We start from the raw sequence: 27716 nt of genomic DNA, 5'->3' as shown, positions 1-27716 counted from the left end.
ACATCTTTGGACAGTCTTGCGCCCCTGTGCCAAGACATTAACTAGCAATTTCAGATCTGGCACATTGGGAACCAGAAATCTTTTCACCCAAATCCTGGCACTTTTTTCTCACTGGGAAGATAAACAATATCTCTGCTATGCATGTCTTCACAAGGATTGATGTCCAAGAGTGATTTCAGGCAACTCAATGAACAAGGAGAGCCTCCGTAATCAACACATATTTTTTGACCTTTCTTTTCCTTACATCCCGAATAGACTGCAACAATGAACAGTTTATTAGGAACTAATGCCATGGACCCCAAATAGATTTACTTCTGAATAAATGTCCTCCAGATTGGCCAGTTAGCTTAAGTCAGCCTTTTTTCAACCTGGTGTCCTCCAGATGTTTTCACTACAACATCCATGATTCAGCTGGCATGTTAGCTGGGAATCTGGGAGTTGCGATTTGCTTGGCCCAGACTGAATCCCTGATGTTTCCCATTAAAACTGTAAAGGTGTAGGTGACAGTAAAGATTTTATCCTGGGTCGGGACAGACAACACTGAGCTGGATATACAAAGATTATGTTCAGGAGACACAAAAGCTGATATAGATTCAGCTTGCTTATGACGGCTGAGACTTACTTGTGAGTGGCTTGGCTAGGCTGGGGCATCTGCAGGGAGGTCAAAAACATTAAGATGGTGGTCCTGACCATGCAATTGAATCTGCCCCCTCGATTGTTTGGCTTATCCCTCTGCCCCTGTGGTTAGGAAATCGTCATTCATGGCCCGTTTAGGGCTTGTGTGTTTTCTGGAAACTGCTCCAGAGAGCAACCAAAGAACGACCCATTGGTGTGGTCTATATTTCTTTATGGCAGGTATAGACAACCCAGGATCCTCCAAAAGTTGCCACTGAATTGTTACATTTAATGTGGAATAATACTAGTTCTATAGGACACAATCAATCCAATTACCTTACTGTATAGAATAATTCCATTTTGATTGTATTTACATTAAATTAAATCAAATCTGATTCCAGTACTTATTTCTGCATATTGGGGGAGGCACCTCCCAGCATATTACTCAAAGGCTAAGGAGGGCTCTTGGTTTGCAAAAATTGCACACCCCTAGTTTGTGCAGATGCTCTAGGTTTAGTTGTTCCTGGAAGTAGTCCCATGCGCTCTACATGGGGCTACCCTTGAAGAGTATCCGGAAGCTTCAACTGGTCCAGAATGCGGCCGCGCAAGCAGTTATTGGTGCCCCAAGATCGGCACATGTGACACCACTGCTGTGCGAACTGTACTGGGTACCAGCCTGCTTCCGGGTCCAGTTCAAGGTGTTGGTTAGGACCTTTAAAGCCCTACATGGCATGGGGCCAGGTTACGTGAAGGACTGCCTCATCCCCCTAACATTGACCCGTCCCACCCGGTCATGCAGAGAGGGCATGCTACGGACCCTGCCGGTAAGGGAATTCCACCTGGTGGGGTCCAGGAGGCGAGCCTTCTCTGCAGTGGCACCCGCCCTCTGGAATATTCTGCCCCCGGAGGTGAGAGAGGCTCCTTCGCTCCTGGCGTTCTGGAAGAACTTGAAAACCTGGTTCTGCTGCCTCGCTTGGAGTGGGAGGGGCACCAGTTCATCTTGGGCGTGGCTAGTGTCATAGATCTCTCCCCAACATATAAGATCTTCACTGCTTGGATTTTATATCTATTTTATTTTTATTTATAGGTCTATTTATATTGTAACTTATATGTTTTAATTCTGATTTTATTGTAAACCGCCCAGGGTCGCCTTTTGGGAGAGATGGGAGGTGATAGAAATTCGAAGAATAAATAAATAAGTAAGTAAGTAAGTAAGTAAGTAAGTAAGTAAGTACCAGGCAGATAACACAGCGAGTTGCGGATGGCCATTTCCTAGCCATACTGTTCATAAGACAGAGCCAATTGGCATAAGCCGAACAATCTCATCTGGTACAAAAGCAGCCTTTTATATTTCTTGGAAGTCATCTTACCAGTCTGACTGCCAGACAAACCAGCTTTCTTTCCATCCTGGATTTATTTCACATCCTGGCCCCGTCTGGATTTATAAGTCATGATTTTTACTTCTGATTAAATGTTCCATTACTTCGTTTTGGATTTATTCCAAAGACCTCCCCCCATCAACCCCACTGATCTCTACTGCAGCTTCCCTGAAAACATGGTACTGCTACATCATCAAAACAAACCCTGTGATGCAGCAATCCACTATTTTAATGAGGATAAATGGTAATGAGAAAACAAATGCTGGGAATAAGCATTTTGTCTTATAAGGAACGCACTGATCCAACTAGGCTAGACTCAGAGTGACATTTGGTGATCAGAGGCTGCAGTTAACATTTTCTGAGAGGGTGAAGATTATATGCAAAGTAGCTATAGGCAGGACATATATATGTTGGTGGAAGCCAAGATTTTCTGGATTTGCTTAAAACTTGGAGTTGTATTCTTTGCTTTTTAAAAACTATATTAAGTCTATTTTTGGATTTATGCTACTGTTTTGGAGATGGTTCCAATCTCAAGATGATAGGAAACAATGCCATCCAATTTGGGGCAGTTGTTGTCAGCAGGAGCAATGAGACGTAGGGAAGAATAAGTCAGGACCTTACACAATGTTGGCCTTTAGGATGGCTAAATTTGAAGAAGGCTGATATCTACAGGTAGTTCTCAACTTACAACCATTTCTTTAATGACCCTTCGAAAAAAAAGTGACTTATGACTGATCCTTGCACTTACAACCATCACAGTGTTCCCACAGTCATGTGATCAAAAGTCAGGCATTTGGCAACTGGAATGTATCCGGATTTATGATGGTTGCAGCGTCCTGGGGTCACGTGATCATCATCTGTGACCTTCCCAGAGGGCTTCTGACAAGCAAAGTCAATGCGGGGAAGCTGGATTTGCTTAACAGCCATGTGATTCACTCAAGAACCGTGGCAAAAAAGGTCATAAAATCGGGCATGACTCACTTAACAACCGCATTGCTTAACAATGGAAGTTCCGGTCCCAATTGTGATCGTACGTCGAGAACTACCTGTATTTGCTGCCATATCAAACTTTTGTGGAAGGTTAGCTCTGTTCTGGAAAGCATGCCAAAATATAACCCTGTGCCCACAATATTTTCTTGAATCAATGAGGAAGAGTTTAATCAAGATTTGACCTTTATTCCTCTGATTATATCGATTGGTTTTTCTTTCTAGGCAGAATCTAACTGACTTTGCCATTATGCAGGCCCTTTTAAAAAGCTGTGCACAACCATGCCTTTTTCACCCATGTTAAGTAGGCCAAATCTAACAACAGAAGCTGAATAAGCATGTTTTCAATTGATTTCTCAATCACCATAAAAGCTATTCATAAAACAAACCTTGGTAAGAAAATGTCTGTTTTTCAAATGTAACTAAATCCAGAAATTAATGGGACATAAAACTGATCCCTTGGGCTGCTAATGTAAGATCTGGAGCTTCCTGATGTTACAAAAGATTTAATTGCCACAGCACATCCATGAAATCTTAGTCTTAAACCTAACCCAAACAGCCAAAAGCTTTCACTCTGACTGTGGCAGGAAATCCAGTTCTTCAGCAAAATGTGTAACTTGATCAACTTCTCCTCCTAATGTCCAAAAAGAACATACGGTTAAAAATATCTGAAAACTGTCCCCCATTATGAGACCACACGCCTTAGGATTTGTTGTATCTATCCAGCAAAATGCGGTGCTAACATGGGCAGTACTGCTTTATGATTACAGGAGGGACAACGGTAAATACAGTGTTATATGTACATTACAAAGGCTTCTGTTTGCAATAAAACAACAACAACAACCTAGCACCTCAAAGAGAAACATGCTGGCTGGCCCTGTGTCCTCCACTCCCACTTTCTACTCACAGAAGGTTCATTTTTGTCGTTGGCTTGTTTTGCGATAAGCAAGACACTATAATGCTGCAATGCTACCCACTTGCAATCTGGAGTAGCATTGTCCATTCTCTTGTAGGTCTAGATTGGTCTGCTGCCAGTAATGACAAAATTATACCCAAGTAGCCCAATTTTTATTTTTATGTTTTTTTTAAATCACAGGCTGATGATCTTTCTACAACTTGGGAAGAAAGTTACTAAGAATGGAACTGTTTGGTTTCATGGACTAGCTGAACTTCACTCTCCCCCCTGCCTCAGGTCTGATATGTAAGCTGTTAACGTACTCTGTACACACATACACCCACCACAGTGTAGGTGGCAAAAATTGTCTACCTCTGCAACCAGTGCCAACAGCGGTGTTTGGGCAGCTGGGAAAAGTGAGACTGGCAAGTTTGCTGATCTTTTTATGCTGTGGAGCTAATGTGCCCCTCGGAACAAGACCAAGCTTGTTCTCTCCTGGGCTGCGGTGTGTCTAAGAGGTTATTATTTCAGTTCTGTACAAACGTGGAGGCAGGTCCTGCCAGTTATATCTCTGCCTCATTGGCTTTAACTCCAATGAGTGGGGAGGAAGACGCAGCCTTGAAAGTGTTACGAAGCAGGGAACTGTTTTCATTTGAAGATCCCTTCTGAAAAATGCACATTGGCTCAGAATGGTGTTGTCACCCCACCACACTCTGGTGCTCCTAAACCCTGCCTACTACCCACAGCACCTCCAAATTCATTGCTGGGTTTTCACCCCATAAAGCACTGGATTTCCACTGCTGTTGTGCTCAGGCGGGCAGGAAATCTTAACAAGTGAGGCAGTTATGCCATGTTCAACTCTAGGGACTATATAGTCCTTTTGTGTTCTCTTAAATCTGAGTAGAGAATGCTGTACACACCCCCATCCCACCATGATATTTGGAAGTTCATCTGTTGCGTAACTCTCTGGATTTCTACCCCAAGTCCTGTTGTGATGATAAACAAGGATGACTTGAAATGAAGATGCAAGAGGCTAATACAAACTTTACAGCCATGGGAGAATGCATGGGGGGTGAGAGAAAGGGGAGAGGGTAAAAGTAAATCAAGAGGCAGCCACAATCATGTGATTGAGGCTGCCATGTTGACTTTTTTGACCCCCTTTGTAGATATCCCTGAAATAGACCTCCCTTCACCCATCAAAATTAGTTTCTACTTTCATTGTTGCCAACTTCTAGCCTAATCCAGCATTCAAAGCCCAGAAATCCTTTTCAATTGCTGTTTGTAATTCTAGGGCCCAGATGGAAAGTGTAAGAATTCAAAAAAATGGATGCTGCACTTACAGTACCCTCTCTGCCCATCCCAACTTGTCAAGAACCTTTGTCAGTTCGTTTTCAAGGCCGCTTGGTTGGTTCAAGATTCAAGGCCACTTGGTGCTCAGGATGAATCCCATTTGTCTTGTCCTATCAGTCCCCTCTGTTCTCAGAAGCAGCGGGAGGGAAGAGTTATTGGTCTTCTTCCAGCTGCCCTCTGAGCAAGGGAGGAGGATAGCAAAAAGGAAGTTAGAGGAAAGAGGGAGGCATTGCATTTCATGTTTTAATCTACAACACTTAGAGGAGTCCAGTAATTGGGCAGTTAAAAAAAAAATGCAGAAAATGACCTTGAATGCAAATGGAGGGCCTTCCACCTACATTAAACAGAAAAAGGTATTTCTAGGCATGAGCAGAAATATCAAGGCTTTCTTGCAAGATTAAGGGCAGTAACTTAATCTTTTGCTGAAATAGTTTTTTAATCTTTGCAAGTACTGAACAGCTGGGTTTGCATAACTTCCTAGACCAGGCTAAATGGGGTTAGATAGTTCGTGATTCAACATAATTTGGGAATTCAGCCACTCTCTCAAAATATGATGTGCACCAGGCTATCATATGAAGCCATAATACAGTTTATTTGGTTGCGTATAGTGTATTCTGTGAATGAAGCAGTTAGGTTTTATAAACCTGGGTTTGCTGTGTTGTGCCAACACAAACAAAGGGAGTGCTTGTGTAAACCAAACAGGTTTTTTGAGGAATAATAGGATCAAGGACCTTGCTGGCTAGCTGGTCCAACCTTCCACTTAATATACAAGATAGAGAGATAGCTAATTCTTTCTCTAAGTAACTGGTCTCATTATTAAACCACTCATACCGTCCAAGAGGTTTTTGTAATACTGCACTGAAAACTACTTTTCTTTAATTTAAACCTAGGTAAGCTACACATGGGGACGCGGTGGCGCTGCGGATTAAACTGCTGAGCTGCTGAGCTTGCCGACCGGAAGGTTGGCGGTTCGAATCCACGTGACACGGTGAGCTCCCGTGGCTAGTCCCAGCTCCTGCCAACCTAGCAGCTATTACCTATCTAAGTGGAACTCATACAGAGGTTTAAGCCAACTCAGGGTGATCTTTCCACTTATCTCTTGAAATCTTCCTTCAACTGCGGCTGAATTTAACATCATACTAAGCCATTGTGTGGCTAAATAAGTTGGAACTGGCTGAGTTTATGCAATATACTAAGCCAAAAAAAATACAAACCTCTCAATGGCTTAACATAATCTGTGAAGCCAGGTTTGGCTTGAACAGAGATGTATCTCCATCCCAAAAAACAAGCTTTTCCTCTGTAAGTCAAGCTCTTCTTTATTTTCCATCCTTTATTACTACCATGGGAAATGAGTAATTTATTGAAGGAAATGCAGATGACCAGGTAGGGGGTTGCAAAGGAAAAGGACCTCAATTTTATTTCAAGGTCATTTATTGCATTTTTAAAAACTGCCCAAATTACTCAAATCTTCTAGGAAGTATAGTTTAAGACATAAAATGCAACGCCCTCCCCTTTCCTTTTTTTGCCATTCTTCTCTTCCTGGGAGGGCTGGTAGAAGAAGACAGATAATTCTTGCTACATAGCTGAACTGACCTTGTACCTTGTGCTGAGCTTTTGAAATCAAGACCCTGTTGCCTTTGTGACATAAGCCTGCCCCTGACTCTTGTGCACATGCTTCTCCCCATCCTGAAATTTCTACTCAGCAAGAAAATGCTTTAATCCACATGGAAACTGGAATGATTCAACTGGAGGTGACAGTCCATGTAAGCCAACTCTCTTACTGACTTAACTTCCTTTTTTTCCAATGGCTCACTGCCCTCATTCATTCTCCTTGATGGCTTTTCATCAAAGTGGAAAGCAAACATTTCAGTTGACATGTTATTGTGGCCTCTCTATCTACTCTCTGCTACCCTTAGGTTTAGAGAGAGCTAATGCCAAATCACTCAGGGAATCTTTGACATTGCATAGCAGATGGGTGTGGATGCTACAGCCAACTTTTAGTGATGGACTCCAACTTGGAAACCTTATATACCTGCAAACCTCTTACTCAATCTTATTTGACCAGCACATTGTAGTGCCTTCTCTTTGGCTCACCTCAATGCCTTGCCCCCAGGGGTCCTAGATGGGAATCACAGTAGGACCCCATTCACTGAGAGATGCTCTCCTTGTGATCAGAATGAACCTGAGATCTTACTGCCCTTTCTGTGCTAATTTACATGCAGCTAATCCTTTAGCACTTCCTAACAAAACCCAGATCTGCTATGAGGAAGACAGTTTATTTTCTACTTGCTGATTAGAATCCCACCATCACCAATAGAGTGGCTGATCTTCTATCTGCACTGATTTCCGTAAGAAGTCACAAGAAGTTGTAATACTGGAATGATGACATTATGAAGCTCCTTCCTTCCTTCCTTCCTTCCTTCCTTTCCTCCCTCCCTCCCCCTCTCTCTCTGTTTCCTTCCTTCCTTCCCCTTCCTTCCTTCCCGTTTCCTTCCTTCCTCCCTTCCCCTCTGTTTCCTTCCTTCCTTCCTTCCCCCGTTTCCTTCCTTCCTTCCTTCCTTCCTTCCTTCCTTCCTTTCTTTCTTTCTTTCTCTGTACCTTTATTTTATTCTAGTTCCATTTTATCTTCTGATGTATCTTGTTTTATGGTTATCTTATTCAGTTTTTCCTTTTTTCCATTTTCTAAGTTTTAACTTTCATATTTTATATGACCAGCCCACTGCTTTTATTGTATCAGGTTGTTGCTTCTATGTTTTTACCTTGTTGGTCTAATTAAAATAAATTTGAGCTGATATTTCCATTCAGTGAGGAAAAGCATAAAGTAAATGTTCAACTGACTCCAGATTTCTAAAAAATTTCTGAAACGTTGCTTTAAATTTGAAACAGTATTTGATTTGGATGGTGCCTTCTAATTACTGTAAGGGCCAGCCAATTAGCATTCGGATGCTCGGACATGCATGGTTCTTTTCCCCTCGATTTTATGATTCTCTCTATTTTATTTGTAAACTGTCCAGAGTCACCTGAAGTGACTCTAAATCTAATAAAGAAATAACATAAATAAATAAAATAAAATTCTGCACAGGTGGTATAGGACTAGGAGACAGCTTTGTTATCATGATAAGGGACAACTAATTGGCACTCTGCAAAACAACAGGCTTCTATTGGAAACCAGAATAACTGGTTAGGAAGTTCATCACCAAAGGGATGAAATATCTGTTGACATCTCACCACTTAAGATTTTACTCATCCTTATACACTTTTCTTTTGTGGGTATTATGCCATCTTCTGCCCATCAGCAATTTTTCTTAGGGTTGCAATACATGCATTCATCTGAATCTGTGCTGTGTCAGTTCATGATTCTATCCCTCTGTTTTGCTTTCCTCCCACTTCGTATTTTCTTCTGATCTCCACACTTGAAATTTCCAGGGACTGGAAATGTTTATTGTTCTTTAACATCTCTACTACATTCTTGCTACCAGCCCTGTGATCTCAGAAAGAACAATCTAAAAATAAACACTTAGTTGGTCAAGGCAAATTAAATATACCAAACCTTTGGGAACTTCGCTGCTGACTGACAGTTTAGATCATAAAACTTGGGCCTAGAAGGTTGGGCCACATTCCCATTCAGCCAGTGATTTAATTGGTTTTGGTTTAGTGTATTATGTACACTCATCTATAATGGTGTGTAAAGCATAATTTATGACTTAGCCCCATGCCTTATACGTGACTTATCGATTCCACACTTAGGAATTGAGAAGAGCTGGGCTTCATCTAGCTTTTGCTGGAGGATGGTGGAAAGGGCTCACCAGTGGGCTGTCAAATGTTATGGCAACAGAAGAGATGTTTAATCAGCATCATCATCATCATCATCATCATCATCATCTGCAGGTGTTTCAAGACGCATAATCCAGGGGGGGGGGGCTCCCAGGAAGAGCTGAAAGCTGTTCCAATTTACATAGGTAAAGGTAAAGCTTTCCCTTGACATTAAGTCCAGTCGTGTCCGACTCTAGGCGGCGGTGCTCATCTCCGTTTCAAAGCCGAAGAGCCGGCGTTTGTCCGTAGACACTTCCTCCGTGGTCATGTGGCTGGCATGACTAAATGGAACACCGTTACCTGCTTGCCGAAGCGGTACCTATTAATCTACTCACATTTGCATGTTTTCGAACTGCTAGGTTGGCAGGAGCTGGGACTAGCAACGGGAACTCACCCTGTCACACGGATTCGAACTGCCGACTTTCTGATCGGCAAGCTCAGCAGCTCAGCGGTTTAACCCACATCCAACTGCTTCCCTCTTATTTACATAGTAACACACAAAAATCATCAGGGCACTGCATCAGGATTGGCTGACAAAAATGGCCCTTCAAGAGAAAGGACTTGAATAGAGTAACTTATGTTTACCTGCATACTCCAAAGTTTATTTATTTGTTCTCTTTGTAAGACTTACTGCCCAGGCCGCATGACTCTGAACAACTGATTATTGCAGCCTGATATCAGTTGCTTTTGCTTAAACTCCAGCTGGTTTAGTCCTGTTGCTTTGATTTATATCCAAATAGTTATGGATCTGGATTGTAATATTTTTTAAGTGATAGAATAATAAGTTGACTTTGGTTATGTAGAGCCATTAACTTAAACAGGTTCTATGCTTGATAGAGATTATGTATTCCAGTAAGCAAGGTAAAAAAAAAAAAAGTCCCAGGGTAAATTACACTTGGATAAATACTTAAATCAACGCAATTTAATTTAGATCGGTTAGAAATATTTTGGCACAGGACAAAAGTCACCAGTTTGCTTGGGCCGCTAGCTTCCCACTGTTGGCGTCATTAATTTTGATTTAAAAAATCAATTTTGATTTAAATGATTTTATTTCAATTTTGATTTAATTTAAAACATCAATTTTGATTTTTAAAAAAGCTGTCCTTGATAGCAATAATGCTATCATTACATCAGCCTAGTTCCCACAGTGCTACTACTATTACGATTAGTAGCAATAGTAAGAATAGTGATAGGTAAAGGTAAAGGTTTCCCTTGACGTCGAGTCCGACTCTAGGGGGCGCTGCTCATCTCCGTTTCTAAGCCTTAGAGCCGGCGTTGTCATAGACACTTCCGGGTCATGTGGCCAGCATGACTACACGGAATGCCGTTACCTGCCCGCCAAAGCGGTACCTATTGATCTACTCACATTTGCATGTTTTCGAACTGCTAGGTGAGCAGGAGCTGGGACGAGCAACGGGAGCTCACCCCGTCGCGCGGTTTCGAACCGCCGACCTTCCGATCGGCAGCTCAGCGGTTTAACCCGCAGCGCCACCGCATCCCTAAGAATAGTGATAGTAATAGGTAATATAAAAAAGTAAAATATGCACAATATTTAATGAAACATCTAATAAAAATTGTGTGAGGACATCCGCAAGTTGGAAAAGGCTCTTTCTTTGTGGGGGAACATGCAGACATCGCACTAAGGCATGATTACTGAACTACAGTGGGCTCAATAAACCACAATTGGCTCACTCTGCACCATGCATTAAACCATGAAACTTGGTTTATGAACCACACGGTGAGCCAGAAGGGAAGCAATCACCTCATAGCTTAACCCATATGGTTCCCACCTTGATGTTATTCTGAAAGTCCCTGAAAATCTGGGTGTTCTTCCAGGCCTTGGGGTAGAGTGCTTGTTGAGCCCCTGTCAGTGCATCATGTATATTTTTTCTGGATGTGCACAATCCTTTTCTTTATTTTATTCCTTACTTTCGAAAGGGTAAGCCACCCAGAGTCATTTGTAATTGGGTGGTATCGAAATGTAATAACAACAGCAACAACAATAACCAGGCCATATATGGAAGTCCTCTCTGTAAAAAATAACACAAGAACAAGCTTCCAGCCAAAGCATGTGACAGGTATTATGCAAAATCAGACTATATTTCTATCCAGTCAAGAGTCTTTCCAAGATTCTAGCAAACATGGGCCCTTCATGGGCACCATGAGCTCTCTGATTGAACTGTGGCTCTTCCCAAAGCAACACATGTGCAACACAGGGAGGTTGCAACTACCGCGAGTTCGAATAATGTGATATTTGATTTAGTGCGAATTGCAGACTGATACCAGGTTACATTTAATGCGACCCAAATATTCAGTAATGCAAGGCTAGCAGGTGTGCAATTTGAGGCGAGCCCATGTGCAGTTGTGGTTGGGGTTTTAGCTGCTAATCTTTGTGTGTGCAAAATAGAGAAAAGGTAGATTCTGTCAGAGGAAAACAGTGCAAGTTTTAAAAAGAAGAGGCTCATTGTTACATGAGAGCAAAAATGTGATGTGATTGAATGACCTGAACAAGGTCGTAGCAATGCTAAAACAGGACAAGATGTCGGAGTGCCTGCATTGGTGGTAGGTTGGTCTGGTTTTTATTCTGCTTTCTGTAACTACTCTGTGACTTTGTTAACCATAAATTTAAATTTAAAGCATATTCTTTTTATCCTCTACTGTAATATTTCATTAATGTATGTGTAAGAATTTATGTTTAAAAATTTTCGTTGCCTATTTCCATCGAGCTGGAACCAACTGCCATCTTTTCCAGAGAAATGTTACTTCGAATAGTGCAAATCTGAATAATGTGACCATTTGTGGGATTCATTGACCACACTAATTGAGACCTGTACCTGAATAGGCATTTGGGAGTCTAAGTACACTGCAACATTCCATGCTTGTACAAGACAGAGGAGAACAGGCTCTTAAATAAGTTATAACCTATACAAGAACTTCTGAAATCTTTACATAAAGGGATAGAGAGAGAGACTGTTATAAAGCTGAGGTCTAAGGACTTATCCCAGTTCTTTGCCAATTTCCAATCAAGTTAATAATCCAATGACAACTTCATGACTTGATTGCAAGCCAATTAATTGAGGATTAAGATTAATTTCCTGCCTTGTTTACCCTCATTTCCCTGACAACTGTCTTCCCTCTCCTGTACCCTAGTTCTCAGCCCTCTGGAGAAATAAATTCCTAGACATTATAAAGCAACTGGCCTGCAGTTGGTGCAAAAATAAATGTTGAATAATATGCAGGAACCATTTCACAGTTGAAGAGAAGTGTTGTATTTGGGACTCTGATCAACAAAGAGAATCCTTTGGCTACCGTAGCAATCTAATGCTTTCTTGGTTAAGTTTAGATTGAAGTCAATGGGGCTAAAATTGGCTTAGATCCCATTATTATGCTGGTCTAGGCTTGTAAACAGTGGTTTCAGTAAGAAGTTTATTATGATCAATGATCAACCAATAATGCAAGATGTATACAGCATCAATTCTGAATGTACTACTGATAACTTCTCCAGCATATCATGCAATCTAGGTCCAACATCTATAACTATTAAAAATGCTGTGCCACAACTTAATAATTTTTTTTAATCATGTGATGCTTAACAACCTAAATTCTAAGCAGTTAAATCAATGTTCCTGGGTTTATTTTAATTTATTCTTAAAAGTACCTTAAATCCATGCAGAAATTTGCTAAACTGAATTGTGACCTATGTGGCTAAGATGGCACACATGAGCCACGTTTGGCCACAGAACTTAGTTTAGTGGTATATGAGCAAGCCCTGGAGTTGGGTAATCTCAATTCCATTTCTAGCACAACTTCAATTTGTTTTCTGGAGCAAGATCAATCTTGATTAGTTTTAACTATGGTTTGTCTGAATAAAAACTTAATGGCTCAGGCAAAATACTACCGTGGTTGGATTAAAATGGAAATAGATGCTTCTAATTCTCTCCTTTCCAAATTCCCAAGAGATGGAACAGGATAGCAGGACTGTGTTGCTATATTGTATTGTGGTTTAGTGTTACATCTGAACTGGGCCAGAATGTCTGGGGTAAATCGTCATTGTTGAGCCTAATCTGGCTCACAAGATGGCACTTGTTTGTAACAGAGCTGAATGGAAATACATTTATCTAATCAGTTAATCCAATATTCCCACTTTCAGTAGCAATACATAAGCATTAGTCTAAAACATTAGCATTAAGAATATAATCCTACACAGATTTCCTCAGAAGTTAACTCAGCTGATGTCAATGGAGGACAGGTCTACCAATGCTTACTGATGGCAGTGTGATACCTCCAAAATGCAAGACTTCAAATACCAGTTGCTAGGTGACCTGAGTAGAAGCGGGTTATTCCTTTTCTGTCCTGCTTCTAAGCAGCTTAGATGACCATAATCACTCTACAAGAAACACAGCTGGCCTAGACAAGCTTTTGATGTGGTCCAGCAGAGTTCTCCTTATCTTAAATGTATATAAGAGGGTTTGTTTTTTTCAACTTGGTGTCTTCCAATATATTGGACCACAGTACAACTTCCACCATCATCCCAGCTCAGATGAAGTTACCGGGGGTTGCATTCCAACATATCTGGACAGCACCAGATAGAGGAAGGCTGATGGACAAAGACTGCAATCTAGCCCAAACCTTTCTAAACTAAGGCGGTAATATCCAAGCTTAACCTTGAATTGAAGAAGGAGGATTCTTTTTTTCTTGGGAAAAAAAAGCAAATGACAAATGTCACAAATCAATAAATACACTCCTCCTGAGAGCTTGGCAGTGCCAGATGTCTCAGCAGCTATTGGTAACCTTGCCTGTGTTCCTCTGCAGGTGTGCCTGCTAAGCTGTGTTGGAGCAAGTGACTAAACCCACTGAACACAAAAGAAACATCCCGTTCTGGATGTTAACTTCAGTCATCAGAGACAGACAATGCTGCCAGTGGCATGGAAGGGGAGGGGGCGGGGAAAGGCTTGTTGCCAGCCCCATTGTTCACAACTGAATAGTTTCTCCAAAAGGTTATTGAGCCAATAGCTTGGTGTGGCCAAAGACAGGATGATGGATTAACAACACTTACAGTGTCCAAGATGAAAGAATGGTTGAAGTTCACTTTGGGGTTGTTAAAATGCTAATCTAGTTTAGTTAACAAAAGCTTAGTGGAACTGAAAAGTTGGGGAAATAAATACACTTCATACACATAATGTGCCTGTAGATCATAATGCTTGTTCTCATCTTGCCTGGGTTGTAAATTATAGTTAGCGGCAGCGTTGGTAAGTCATCCTGACAGCCTATTGTTAGAGCCAAAACAAGTCTTTAAATTTAAAAACAATCCTCCCTCCAGCCCTCAAACCATATGCCCACGTTGCAGATTTTGAGATTAATATGCAGCAATCTGGTTGTTCTACACATTTTTCAGGTACTTTGGAGGGGAAGGGTGAAATCCTCATTTGCTGTAAGAAGTCCACACCAAGTCCTTCAGATCCCATCTTTGTGGTTGTATGGAAATGGATATCTGGAGTAGAAGCATCTTTGCTTCTCTGTCTTTATGGTATTCAGCTTTAAAAAACCACCCCCCCCAGCTTTTGTTAACAGCTGCTTTGGAATGACCATTAAGGCATGACCGGGAAACGAAAACAGACATTCCCATCCCAACACACACAGATCTGCTGAAAAACAGTGTGATAAGGTTCATAATGTGATTTTTCACTGAACTATTCTTCCATGTGACGTGGGAACAAATCTCAATGTACTTTCTTTTTAGCCTGAAGTTGGCAGCTACTCACAAACAGAGTAACAACTTAATCATACAGCTTAGATGAATTTTAACGGCAACTGTAGCAGCTTATCTGAAGCAAAGAAGACAGATCAACTGTCCTCTCAGTAGTTTTGACAGATTCAACAGTTGGGATGATTTAATTTGGATGCCAGATTTTGAAGACCAAAATTAACAAGTACTTCGCCATAATAAATGCTCTCCTGTCCACAAACTCCAGAGCTGCTTCTGGGAGAAATGATTAATTTCTCCAACTTAGGACACTCATGTTGACGTTCTAGAGTAGAATTACAGATATGTGTAATGAATAGATATGTAATCACTTCATTTCTTTTCTTAATGGAGCAAAAATAATAATTAAAAAAGCCTTCTTTTGTGATTCTTTGCATTTGCAGATCAAAGCCATAATGGTGATAATACATTTGATTAAAAAAAAAACAGCCATGCTGTAATGCTCTCAGAATAAATATTTCCACAATGGATCCATGCTGGATTGGCAATTATCCCTTGCTGGATACTGAAAGGAATGGAGACATCTATGGTATCTATTTCTTATCCTGTCATTTTAAAAACTAAAAATCTGGCAGTCTGGGGGAAGGAAAACAAGAAATCTGGCTTTCAGGGACTTGACACAAACCTTATTTCTATCTCCTGAGATACTAGACTTTGGATATTTCCAACACAATTAACTGACAGCAGGCTAATAAGAGGAAGAAATCACCACTCAACGATAGAAGAGAGTTGCTTACACAAGGACTGGATTCATACATGTTCTAAATGATGGTGTGCTTCATAATGGTTTGATAAATAAACCACAAGTACACACAACCCAGATACCATGGTTTCTAAACCATCATGACCAAGTTCACACAACACAAAGCTAAAAATCAAACAAGTCACAATTTGGCTTAAGACAAAGGGTGAAAACAGTCAAGATATAGTTAGTGGTCATGACCACTAACTCAGATGAGTTTTGCAACGATGATTATCATCACTCAAGATCTGGCAAATCCATGCAGTAAAGATCTGCTATGATGATGGTCAACTAGAGTGGGGATAAAGATTGGAGAGGCGGTGCTTTCATGCCTACCCTGAAAACTCTTCAAAGACACTCAGTTGCTACTGTTGGAAACTAAACACACCCATAATGAAAGTTCCAGCCAATGTTTCATCTGCTCTGAAGTACATTCAGCATTTCACCCATTCAAGCAACATGTTGACTATCATGGTCCCCTCTCTTCAACAATACTGTCGCAACAACAAAACAATTGATCTTAAATAACAGTCATGGATTTTTGCACCTGTCAGTTCTGGTACTTAACAGCAATTTCCAGGCTGAAAAATCTGCAATTCTTAAAGTATGTCTTTTGCACCCAGTTCTACTTGATGTGTTTGGGTCTACCCTCCTCCAAACAAAACCAAGCCTCCAACCAAGATTGTTTGGACTGACTGTAGGAACTGTGACACCAACATATATTTTTTTAAAAAGTGCAAACGTTAGATTTATTTAAAAGATGTGTACGGCCGTCCATCTTAAAGCTCAACTCTGGACGGCTCACAACAACAATAAAACCACAGAACCATAAAAACCATAACACAACCCCCCCCCCAACATTTCTCCATGCCATTGGCCCCTGCTTCATCTGCACGCTTTTGCCCCCTTGCATCCCAATATGATACCTCCTTTCTGCATGAAAAAAGTGAAGGGTTTAATGAATACATCAGCTTTCAAGGAGGATATGAGAACCTCAAGCTAAGCTTTGACATCAGAAGTCACAGAAGGACTTGCTGCTTGGAATGACAGCTGAGATCAAGTGGCCAAATAGGAGCAAAAAAGCTGGAATGTTCAGCTGGGCAACCACATTGTGCTCTCATCATTCAGCAGGAAGGGGGAGGATGCATTCTCAGCGCTAGCTATTGGAACAGAGAGACCAGGGTATCGCCTATTTGCCGGCCGGAGACACTTCCATCACACAAAGTACACTGCTGAGGATGTGACGTTGACTTTAGGGGCACAGATGCGCATAGGTAGCAAGAAAAGGATGACAACTTGCTTGGGGAACCAAAGATGCCCATCAAAGCAAGGACACGTTAACAAGCCACTAGCTTTCACTTTCAGCTTTCCTTTTCAGCCTGTATTGAAATTTCTCCAAGTCAATGTCTACAGCTCAGGCATTCTGTGACGTATTTAAAGTTTATGATAGACAAGAGGAGCAAAAAAAATATATATATAGCCAACCCCTGGACATTTCTATTTATTGGAGGCAGAGTAAATGTTTATACAGGGTCTGCCAGCTAAATACAATACACCTCTCACTTAACACATTAAACATGGTTATCATTTACTGGATTTCCTGCACAACTAAAAAATACGATTCCTCTTTCAAAACAGAGGTAATACGACGGCTAGATAGGGATACTCTTTGGTTATTGTGTACATAAAATAAGCAACGTTCAAGAGACCTTGCCTGAACATGTTTTCAAAGCCAAGTTATTTTTTAATTAGTCCATAGGTTTGGAAGCAATCCTATGCCTTAGCAAGAAAGCAAATCACTGGTAGCCTTCTTTAAGTATTTCCAGTTCTAACCTGTATACAGCTGCATAGAAATACTGCGGAACTATTACTGCAATTCAGAGTAATGTTCTCCAACAAGCAGCTCCTCGGAATATACCATGGCTTATGTTTTGATCAGCAAAGAGTTTCAGCATAACTTCTGATAAAGTTTGCAAAGCCTGGCTACGCTGCTCTCCTGAAAGGAGTGCCAAATAACCGTTAGGTAACAATTCAGGGGAATTATTTTGGAAATGGTAACATTAGCTTGCGCAACCTTTGGAATATTTTTGATAGGGAGTTCAACGGGCAGTAGCCATAGTTAGTACACAGGAACTTTACTCCTCAACGCCCTGCATATATCCATGGATTGTATCCAGTCAGTGGTATTTACTGCTGATGTACACAGCAATAAAACTAAAGATATCTCCCTTTGTGCCCTGTTCTGAGTTAGGTTCTGCCTCTACCAGCACCCCTCCATAAATCTGATGCAATGTTGGAGCACATCAGAACTGGCACAAGGCTGACATTTCATTTCATGCACATTCGACAGGAATCATACAGCAGCAACGGCAGTGTGTAATCTACCATCGCACACAACTGGGAGATGGGGGGGGGGGGAGGAACCAGTGACTCACTAGTCCTAAGGCAAGGCTGTTCCTAGGACCAACTCAACCCGACAACCAGAATTGTAACTCACCCCCAATTACTAAAACCAGAGTCCCCCAGATTATCCGAAGCACACCGCAACACACAACCCATCCATTATGCTTTCTATGGAACGACAAAGTTCGAAATCAGTTGGGAAAAAAAAAAAAACTTGAAACCAAAGAGAAGGCGGTGAACCATTATGGATCCCCAAGATTTATCACTTATGAATGGGGACCTTTCCAACTTCCGGAGCAAAAATGTCTGTACCCAGCTTGGCCATTTGGGACCTAGGAAGCAATTCTGTAAAGGGAAGAGATGCAGGGAGGGGGGAGAAATAAGTTTCCCTTTTTGCATTTCAACCCTTTGCTTTCGGAGGAAGAGGAGGAAGAAGAGGAAGGAAAGGCCATCTGGAAATAGCCCTGCTTTGTTTCCATCCATAATTGAGGGAAAGTTTGAAAGACAGCTCCCTCTACCTCCCAATGCCAGGCTGATTCCAGTCAAGTTCCAGCAAGGCAAGCTACTCATCCTTCAGAGTTTAGTTCGCACTCTGGGGTGGGGTGAGCAGGGCAGGAGACCCACATATACAAATGGGGCTCAGGCGTCATCATTCCAATTGGGGAGGGTGGCACTTATGGCTGGGTCACTCCCATTTTCATGCCCTACTCTTTGAGGTGGGGAGCCACCCCCCCCCCCAACATCTCTGGGACATGTGGCATGTGGATAATTAGGCCTCTGCTCCATAGTGGCCTATGGGCCAACAGCTCCTGTCATCTGGGTTGGCTCAACCTCTTCCATGGGGGGGGGGTTGTCACTTTTCACCACTTATTTTGGTCTACCCCCATGAAAAGATCCAGCTGCCAAGACGGATGCAAGGAGAGAGAGAGATACAGAGCAGGTGAGTGAATCCTCTTGCAGGCTGAGGCACCCAGGGATCATCGCGACCGTCCTTGCAAACAACTATTACGTCCGAACCCGCTTTTTCCCACCCTCCCAAACACATCTTAGGGCCTGCTCGTTAATTCACGCAGCTTTTCCAGGGCCAAATTAAAAAAAAAAAAAAAGAGGAAACGGCAGAGGTCTGACGCCCCCAAGAAAAGGAAACTGGAGGATGGGGGGCGGGGTGGCATCCCTTCCTGCTGGCTTGAACCAGGGCTGCAAGAGGATCTCGCCAGCTCGGGCTCTTTGCTCCCCAGAGTCCCGATCCTGCAGTCGACCCCCCCTCCCCCCGCGCCCCCGGGACCCCGCCAAAGCACAGCACCGGAGCCGGAGCGCAGCGGTAAAGCTGCCAGCGGCTGGAGCGAGGAGTCCCCGCGAGGGCTGGCGGAGAGAGGCTCAGCCCCCCAGCCGGCTCCCACGTCGCCGCCAGGCCGACGAGCACCCTTAGGACACTCCGAGGGGCCAACCCCCAGCTAAGCGCCTCGCTCACCCGTCGCTCGGCGGACCTCGACGCTCGCCTCTGCTGCTGCTGCTGCGGCGGCGGGGGTTGGTGCTACCGGCCGGGGCTGGCAGGGCATGCCTGCCGGCCGCCAGCCCGAAACCCGGTCCCTCCTGCTGGCTCTTCTTCCCCCGTTCCCGACCTGATTGCCAGCTTTCTCCTCTCCTCCTCCGCACCGCTACGGGCGCCGAAGCCCCGCCAAAGCCATCCAACTCGCGCGCCCGGACAGCTCCGCCACCACAGAGCTCGCCAGCAGCCCGCAAGCCAGCTCCACCGCCCCCCGCCACTCCCCCCTTCGTCCTCCTCCTCCGGCCTCTTGAAGCCCCCACCCTTCCCGATATCTCTCACTCACCCCACCCCACCCCCGCCGCGGTCCTCTCGCTAAGCCCCCGCCTCTCGCGTGCAAACATGTAAACACACCGGCTCCGAATCCAAAGCGGGCTGCTTCCGCCCCTGCCCGCCGCTCCTTTTCCTCCGCTCCGCTTCTTCATGTCTCGGCTCCGGCAGCCTGGAGCGCCCCAGCCCAGCCTCCTTCCCATTCCGACCTCGGTGCAAATGCCAAGGCAAACAGAAGCGCAGCAGCAGGAGTCGGTCTGCCCACCCCCACTGCGCAGCCCGAAGGGGCGGCGAAGCGGCGGCCTGGCCTCCCTCCCGTGCAACTTTTCAGCGCGAGGGAAGGGGAGCGGGGAGCACTTGCCAGCCCGAGTGCCAAGGCACTGATTGCGGCGGCGCTCGGCGAGGGCGCGAGCTCTGCTGGCCGGAGGACTCTCCTCTTCCTCCTCCTCCTCCCTCCTCCTCCTCCTCCCGCCGGTTCGCCGCCAGCAGGCAGCCGGATCGCGGCGCCTGGAGAACCGGCGCCCCGCTTCCTGCCTTCGCTGGCGGCCGGGCGCGCACTTCGGCTTACCTTCGGAAAGGGAAGCGGCTGCGACGGCGCGGCGCGGGCAGAGCAAGGGCGGGCGGCGCGGAGTCCAGCTCGGCCGGGCAGAGGCGCGGGGCTCTGCCGCCTCGTCCTCCCCCCTCCGCCAGCTCAGCGTCATCCCCCGGACTCGCTGCAGCGCTGGGACGCGGTGGGCGCCGAACCCCGCGGGCCCAGGCAAAGGGGGCCATGCGACCCCCCGCCGGCCGGGCCGCTTCTCGGCCGACCCTCCGGGGGCTGCTGCCGAGCGCCGCGCGCCTCCTTCCCCGGGCGCGGCGCAGGCGGACGGGTTTGGGCTGCTCGCCCTCGCTGGAGGCGGCGGCCTCTGGGCGGCTTTCCCACTCCCGCTGACCCTTCGTTGGCCTCCGCCTCCGAGGAGCCGCTCCAGCTCCGAGCCCCTCCGTTCCCCTGGCAAGGCAGGGGCCCGGGGTGGGGGTGGCGGCGGCCGGAGGACAGCTCCGGCTGCCCTCCCCGCGCTTGGATTAGCCGAGCCTTCTGGCAGGCTCCCGGGGAGAAACAATGGCTGGCAACGGCCGGGGAGCCCCGCATGGCCCAGGAAAGTTCCCCAAGTTGGAGGGCCAATCCTTCCTTCCTCCCCCTTTTATTTTCCCTTCCTCCTCCCATTGCCCCCCTTTGCCCCAGTTCAGCTCCTTTCTCTCCCTCCTGGGTATCAGTGAAGTTGCCAAGAGAAGCCAGATAAGCGGAGAAAGAGGCCGATCGCATAGAGCAGAGGCGCACCACCGGTTCCCTTTTCAGAAAGGGGTCGCTTCCTCCCAGTTTAGATTCCTCCTCTAACTGAAAGTCCTTGCTGTTGGCAGAGTGTCCAAAATGCTTTTACAGATAGGCTCAGAGATCAAGAAATAAGAGGGGGGTGGGTGGGGGTGGGGGTAGAAGCAGAAGCAGCAGCAGAAGCAGCAGCAGCTAAAGCAGAAGCCTTTCTGCTATGTGTGTAAAAGAAAAATTCACTCTTGGAAATAAAGGGGGAAAAAATCACTCTCATGCACTTCCTTTTCTGCAGAAACACACACTGCTGAAAGAATGGAGTTAGAGAAACTCTGTGCCACTTGGAAAATGGAGAGAAGGAAATCAGTTCCTCTGAACTTTACTGCTGAAGCTTGGAGGAAATTCCCCCTATTTCATTTTGAAAAGAATATTGCTGCCATGCTGCTTTATGCAGAAACTGTCAGGAATTTTGCAGAAATTTTAGCGTACCCCAAGGCTTCTGATTACAATTCCCCAGAGTCCTTTGCCAACTTCTTCGTGAGGTAAAAGCAAATCTGCAATCCAGCCTTAATTGGCTGATCTTTCCCACAGACTCAGTCCCAATCTTGCATTTCCTTGCAAGAAACATTTGTGGTTTGATTTTCCAAAACCGAGCCCCAGGTAGACAAAAACCTCCATTTTCTTTCAATGGGAGTGTTGCTTGGAGAGTAAATAGCTGGTGCATTTATGGATGGGGGTGGGGGTGGAGGGGGAAAGACTTAAAGATCTGGCCCATGAGACTTTCTCTTCAGCAGCTGCCAACAGTGTTTCCCAGCCATGGGAATAGAACAGTTTTGGCGGGCAGCCCTTGGGATATTTCACTCTGAAGTTTTTGGGTGGTGACAGGCTAAGGGCTCCATCACTGCAGCCTTCTGTGTAGCTGACATTCAGCAGATCTGTTTTCTGACATTATAAGATTGGGTCTCTTTAGACACATAAAAATATCCTCATTTTCTCTTCCTCTAGGGTAACTACCCTAACTGGAGAGGACATCAAAATCTGCACATTGAATGAAAGAATGGTGCTTCTGATGATTGCAATTTGGATTTAGAACCAGATGGAAAAAACTGGAAGGGGACCGAGGGATACAGATATACGGATTTGGTAAGAGGAGGCAATGCAACAGGAATAAGGGGGAGAATGGGGAAATGCCTCAAAAGGAAGAGGGCAGAAGCCTGGGGTAGTAGCAATGAAGACACTGCCCCACAGGTGGAAGCAGAGGTGTCTACAAGGTATGGTCAGAAAAAAGTATGATTAAAAAAAGATGGCCACAGGATGCAATCAAATCTCTCCCCATTTTAAATGTGCAATGTACTTAGAAATGTATAGAGCAGTGTTTCTCAACCTTGGCAACTTTAAGAGGTGTGGACTTCAATTCCCAGAATTCCCCAGCCAGCATGAGGAATTCTGGGAGTTGAAGTCCACACCTCTTAAAGTTGCCAAGGTTGAGAAACACTGGTGTAGAGCTTCATTTGCAACATCACAGCCACCATCTTAGCTTTTTGGATCATGCGCTGTGGATGCAACTGCATGCAAGCCCCCCCCCCTCCGCCCCCCACAGTAGGGTCCAATATTTGCAAAGTTCAGATGGAGCAATTCCTCTCCTTCGGTCAGTCAAACTAAGCAATGAAAATGGAATTGCCAGAATTGTTTCTGTTTATTGGGTTTTTGCACATGCCATTGTTTCCTGGGCTGCTGGCTTAAACAGACAACCAAGAATGGAGAGAAAGTGTGACATTGACACAGAAAGTGAGTAATGGTGGTGGACACTAAAGAATGGTTCAGGAGCCTTCCAAACTCCCCATGTAACATTGCAATAAATGAAAAAGAAGCAAGGTCCTTCTGCTAAGTGTCTGCAGACACTTTCATCTGTAAAAACAATTCAGCAAAGAAAGTCTTTCACAACCGTCTTCAACGAACCCTCTTGTACTCTAAAGCTGGGCAGGATATCTACCATTAGTCAAGTCTCACCTCTGTTATATTTATAGGTTCTAAATTTGCCACACTTTCTTCTTTGTACTTTTAGACTGCTCAGTAAGCTTCAGTTCTCTGGCAGCAAATAAATTCAAGGCATATTATAAACAAGATAAAACAATCAAAGAACCAGAACAGGGTGCAAGGTGATAAAATCAACGGCAAGAATAATAGCAAGAACTACAAATGGCAGGAGTACAGCTTTGGCAATAAAATAGTATGAAGCATCTGAAGGCTCTGTTACGCTGTTTTGGAATCCGTGCAAAACTAAAAAGACGTCACTCAATTCTACATAGAGGATGCTTTGAGCTACTAGGATGGTGTTGAGGCACTCATACAGAATTATATAGTAGGAGATGAGCTGAGTGAGAATCAATCCTCTGCTAATGCATTAAAACCCATTCCAGCTGCCCAGAGTCCCTCCTTGTGGGGGAGATGGGCGGTGATAAATCTGATAAATAAATAAATAAACAAACAAACAGTATTCAAACTTTTGTTGCTCCATACATTTTCCTAATTTCTTTTTTTAAAAAATGCCTGCATTGTTAGTCATAATCATCTTGGGGAGTGTTTGGATTTCAGATGTTCAGGTAAAAGCCCCTTCTTAGGCGAGAAATGGAGCCACCACCTTAAGGACCCTGCTGTGATCCTCTTTTATTTGAAAAATTAGCAAAACCAAGGCACTCTACTTTCCATCTCAGTTCCTGGGCTAACTCACCAAAGAAGCTATAAATAACCCTTCTGTTGATGTTGGAAAGTCTGATCTTTGCAGCAAAAAGGGTTCTGGCTGAGCCAAAGGGCTGTAAAAATTATATACAGCACCAGACTTTCATATTTAATGGGAAATGGTATATCTAATATGGTGCAGGGTTTTTCTCCCCAGAAAGATTATTTCTTTTAGCTGCTCAATCTGCTATTTGGAAGCACCAAAAGTGACTTTATTTTAAGCGCATTGGTGTATGAGTGGGTGCACATGCAGAGGTTGAAGTTGTGTGTGGCAACTGTTGGGAAGGTAAATATATGCATCTCCTCACTGACATGATAAATCGTCAATAACACGTGGAAAAGCTCCTTAGATCCTGCCATGCATTGTGTCAATAGAGGACAGATTAAAGGGTTCAGGTCTTTAAGCCTTATCTTTGAACTATCCTGGAAGTTGTTCTTAACCTCCTTTTTCTGACAACTTTCCCAAACAAACATTTTAAGGGAATTAGAAGAAACAGAATATTCAATGGCCACTTATCTCAAAATGATTTAATAACAGGCCCTTCCATGCTAGGGAGAAAGGTCATAGTCTTCCACATACTAACCTTTTATGCTCCCCTATACGCATCTAATGCTCCTACCCCCTCTTTTAGATTCTTGTTTTTTATATATACTTTTAGTTTTTTAATTCATATATCTTATATCTTCTAGCTTTTCATCATCTTTTTTTAGATTTGGATTTTTATTTTTACTCTTGATGTATCCTTTATGCTTTTTTAATGGCTGTACCCCACCTCCCTCATGCTGATCTATGAGCATAATAAAGATTTGATTTGATTTGATTTAGTGAGAAAGGTGGCAAAGAATCTTTCGAATGTAATTGGACCCAAGGAAAGAGGAGAAGGGGACCGGTAGTTGGCTGTTGGCATACTAAATAAAACCTCCTAGTAATTCCACTGCTTAATAGCTATCATGGTCAGGAAATTACCCTTTCCAGATTGTTGGCCCTGCAGTGCTTCTTTTGAATTTCCTCCAGGGAAAGAGATGATGGGATTTGCTTTGTCCAGCCATCCAGAAGCTGATTTTAGCTCCATTTCTAAAGACAGAAGGCAGAGTCCTTGGTGCTCTCTGAGCTTGGTTGTTGGCTTGCAGATGTTTCATTACCTGACTAGGTAACATCATCAGTGCCTAGACATTCTTCATCATCATCATCATCATCATCATCATCATCACACCACCATCATCAACACCACCTAGATGTTACCTAGTCGGGTAATGAAATGCCTGCAAGCCAACAACCAAGCTCAGGGAGCACCAAGGATTCCACAGTTCAACCCTGAGCTACATGTATTCTCTTCTATTGGAAGGACAGAAGGATCAGATTCTCCGGCTAGGTTCACACAGCATGTTCAGCCTGGTGACGTACTACATTAACCCATTTTCTCAGGTTGCACAATGCATGGGAAGATCAACCAACCAGAGATGTGGGGTTTACATAGCATGCCACAGAGAAACAAAATAAAGTTACAACTAACCAAGTCTATCATGGCAAGTTGACATCGTTGCTTGATCCTTATCACTTCTCGTTAACCCACTGCATCCAATTCTCAGCTGAGAGTTGTCATTTGCATTTCAGGATACAATACTAAATATACCCTGTACTAGTAGTTTTAATATGGAAGCAATATACGCTTGTCCTGTTTTTCCTTTTCCACTTTCCTTCCCCCGCCCTTTTTTGGCAGGTAAAATTAAATATGCCAACAGATTAAGGACCATCAGCATTCTCTTACACACAAAAGCAGCCTTAGCATTATCAAACTCCTTTCAAGAGAAAGGGGAAAAACTGGGTATTTTTTAATTTATATTTCAAATTTAGTCACAAAACAAAAATAAATACTAATTAAAAATACAATAAAACCACTCTTCAATAAATAATATAGTCCAAGGCATAGATGTTAAAAAGTTCTTAAGTTCTGGGGGCACCTTCAAGGTGCTAACCACCCCCAGGATTGGTTACCCCTCCTCACCCCCTACGCGAGATGGCAGAGCCAGGTCTTCACCCCTTTCTGGAAGTCTGGGAGAGTGGGGGCCTGCCTCACCTCTGGGGGAAGAGTGTTCCATAGGGCAGGGGCCACGGCAGAGAAGGCTCTCTTCATGGGTCCTGCCAATTGGCATTCTTTCATAGACGGGGTCCACAAGACGCCCTCTCTGCCTGACCAGGTGGGACGGGTTGATACAAGGGGGGTGAGACGGTCCCTCAGGTAACCTGGACCCATGCCATGTAGGGCTTTAAAGGTAATAACCTTTAGTTATCACCAAATAGACACAAATGATTCCCAATAATTGCTGGTTTGGGGCTGGCTGATAGCAAAGATTAAGTGCCACACTCCAGGTGAGACTTTGGGGCAAAGGTCCAGAGCTCTATTAAGAAAATGAGGAGCAATGCAATGCAATGCAATGAAAACCTAGATTGCTCCTACTGAAATAAGCGAGGTAATAGACATTAGCCTCCCAAGGGGGAAAGAATAAAAATAGCCTGGAATCTACAATTACAATATCTACAGTAGCCTTGCAATCTGCAATTACAAGCACTGATTACTTCCCACCCCGCTTCCAAAAGGACCTGATTCAACCAACCTCACCAGATCACCCACACTGCTGAAGAGGACTTGGGAGTGCATTTGTGCCCTTTTAGCAAAACAACCTGCTGCATTTCTGGCTCTTCTGTCAACCTCTCTCTCCTCCCCACTCCGGAAAGAAACCATGCTGCTTCTCCTGTGCCTCTCAGGTCTCCTGAAATCTTTTCATGCTGTTTTCTCCCCAAGTGTACACAACTCAAATGTAAATGAGTGTGCAACTAATTACCATGTAGCTTTAATACTTGTTTATCATGCTAACGGCTTTGGAGTCACACTTACAAAATGCCTAGGAAGAGTCTTGCCATGAACTGGGGATAATTATAACAATGAAATAGGGTGTAATTATTAAGGCTGCCTATAATTAGGACTAAAAATTAGCATCCAAACGGGTATTTAGAGACTAATTTGCAATCCATAAGTGAAGTCACTGGTAAATATCCATCCTTATCTGATAATATTAGTTTACCGTGGATTGGTAATTCTCAAGTCACTTTCATTGCAGATTTTGATTTCCTTGGAACCTCCTGAGCCTGAAATGATGGAGGGATTCTGAAGATGAAGCCAGCGATGAGTGAGAATGGACAAACAAGAAAACTAAAACAAATTCTAGAAAAATGTCACTCTGTCTTCACAGATGAATTAAACAAAGCCTATCTCCTCTTCTGAGAGCCATTTCGGTCTAGTGGTTAAGGCGCCAGGCTAGAGACTGGGAGTTCTAGTCCCACCTTAGGCATGAAGCCGGTTGGGTGACCTTGGGCCAGTCACTCTCTCTCAACCCTAGGAAGCAGGCAATGGCAAACCACTTCTGAGAAACATTGCCAAAAAAACTGCAGGGACTTGTCCAGGCAGTCTCTGAGAATTGGTTGTTGTTTATTCGTTTAGTCGCTTCCAACTCTTTGTGACTTCATAGACCAGTCCACGCCAGAGCTTCCTGTCGGTCGTCAATACCCCCAGCTCCCCCAGGGACGAGTCCGTCACCTCTAGAATATCATCCATCCATCTTGCCCTTGGTCGGCCCCTCATTAAAAAAACAAAAACAAAACACCTCCTCTTCTACTTAGAATACAAGGTCCATTTAGTCCAGCTTCTGTTCTCATGATGGTCAACCAACTGGAAGCCCTCTAGTTTCTCTGCAGATGGCCTTCAGAAACAGCCACACTGCCATCAGGGCTAAAAGCTAATTGTAAGAAACATTTATCTTAATGGTTTACTGTTTCTGGTATCACACACACACACACACACACTGACTCTCTCTCTCTCTCTCTCTGTGTGAGTGTGTATTTGTGTTATAG

At 44.0% G+C, this 27716-nt stretch overlaps 1 protein-coding gene and 1 long non-coding RNA gene across 10 annotated transcripts in view; one reads left to right on the top strand and one right to left on the bottom strand.

Annotated features, from left to right (window-relative positions):
- Positions 1-19985, bottom strand: part of SEMA6D (semaphorin 6D) — a 65633-nt gene extending 45648 nt beyond the window's left edge. For 8 of the 9 annotated variants that reach the window (XM_063313892.1, XM_063313898.1, XM_063313896.1 and 5 more), the window contains exon 1: positions 19849-19985. The gene's annotated coding sequence lies outside the window, so the exon portion shown is untranslated. Of the gene's footprint in view, positions 1-19419; positions 19580-19848 lie in introns of those variants that run through there. The other variant, XM_063313893.1, reaches the window with a different exon arrangement.
- A 430-nt stretch (positions 19986-20415) lies between these two features.
- On the top strand, positions 20416-27062 carry LOC134505024 (uncharacterized). Its single transcript, XR_010068699.1, has 3 exons — positions 20416-20495; positions 22073-22210; positions 26927-27062. It is a non-coding gene; the product is annotated as an uncharacterized LOC134505024 (long non-coding RNA).
- Positions 27063-27716: the final 654 nt, after the last annotated feature.

This window comes from Candoia aspera, chromosome 13, assembly GCF_035149785.1.
Source record: "Candoia aspera isolate rCanAsp1 chromosome 13, rCanAsp1.hap2, whole genome shotgun sequence".
NCBI classification, from domain to species: domain Eukaryota; kingdom Metazoa; phylum Chordata; class Lepidosauria; order Squamata; family Boidae; genus Candoia; species Candoia aspera.
This window is presented reverse-complemented; position numbering and strand designations above follow the sequence as displayed.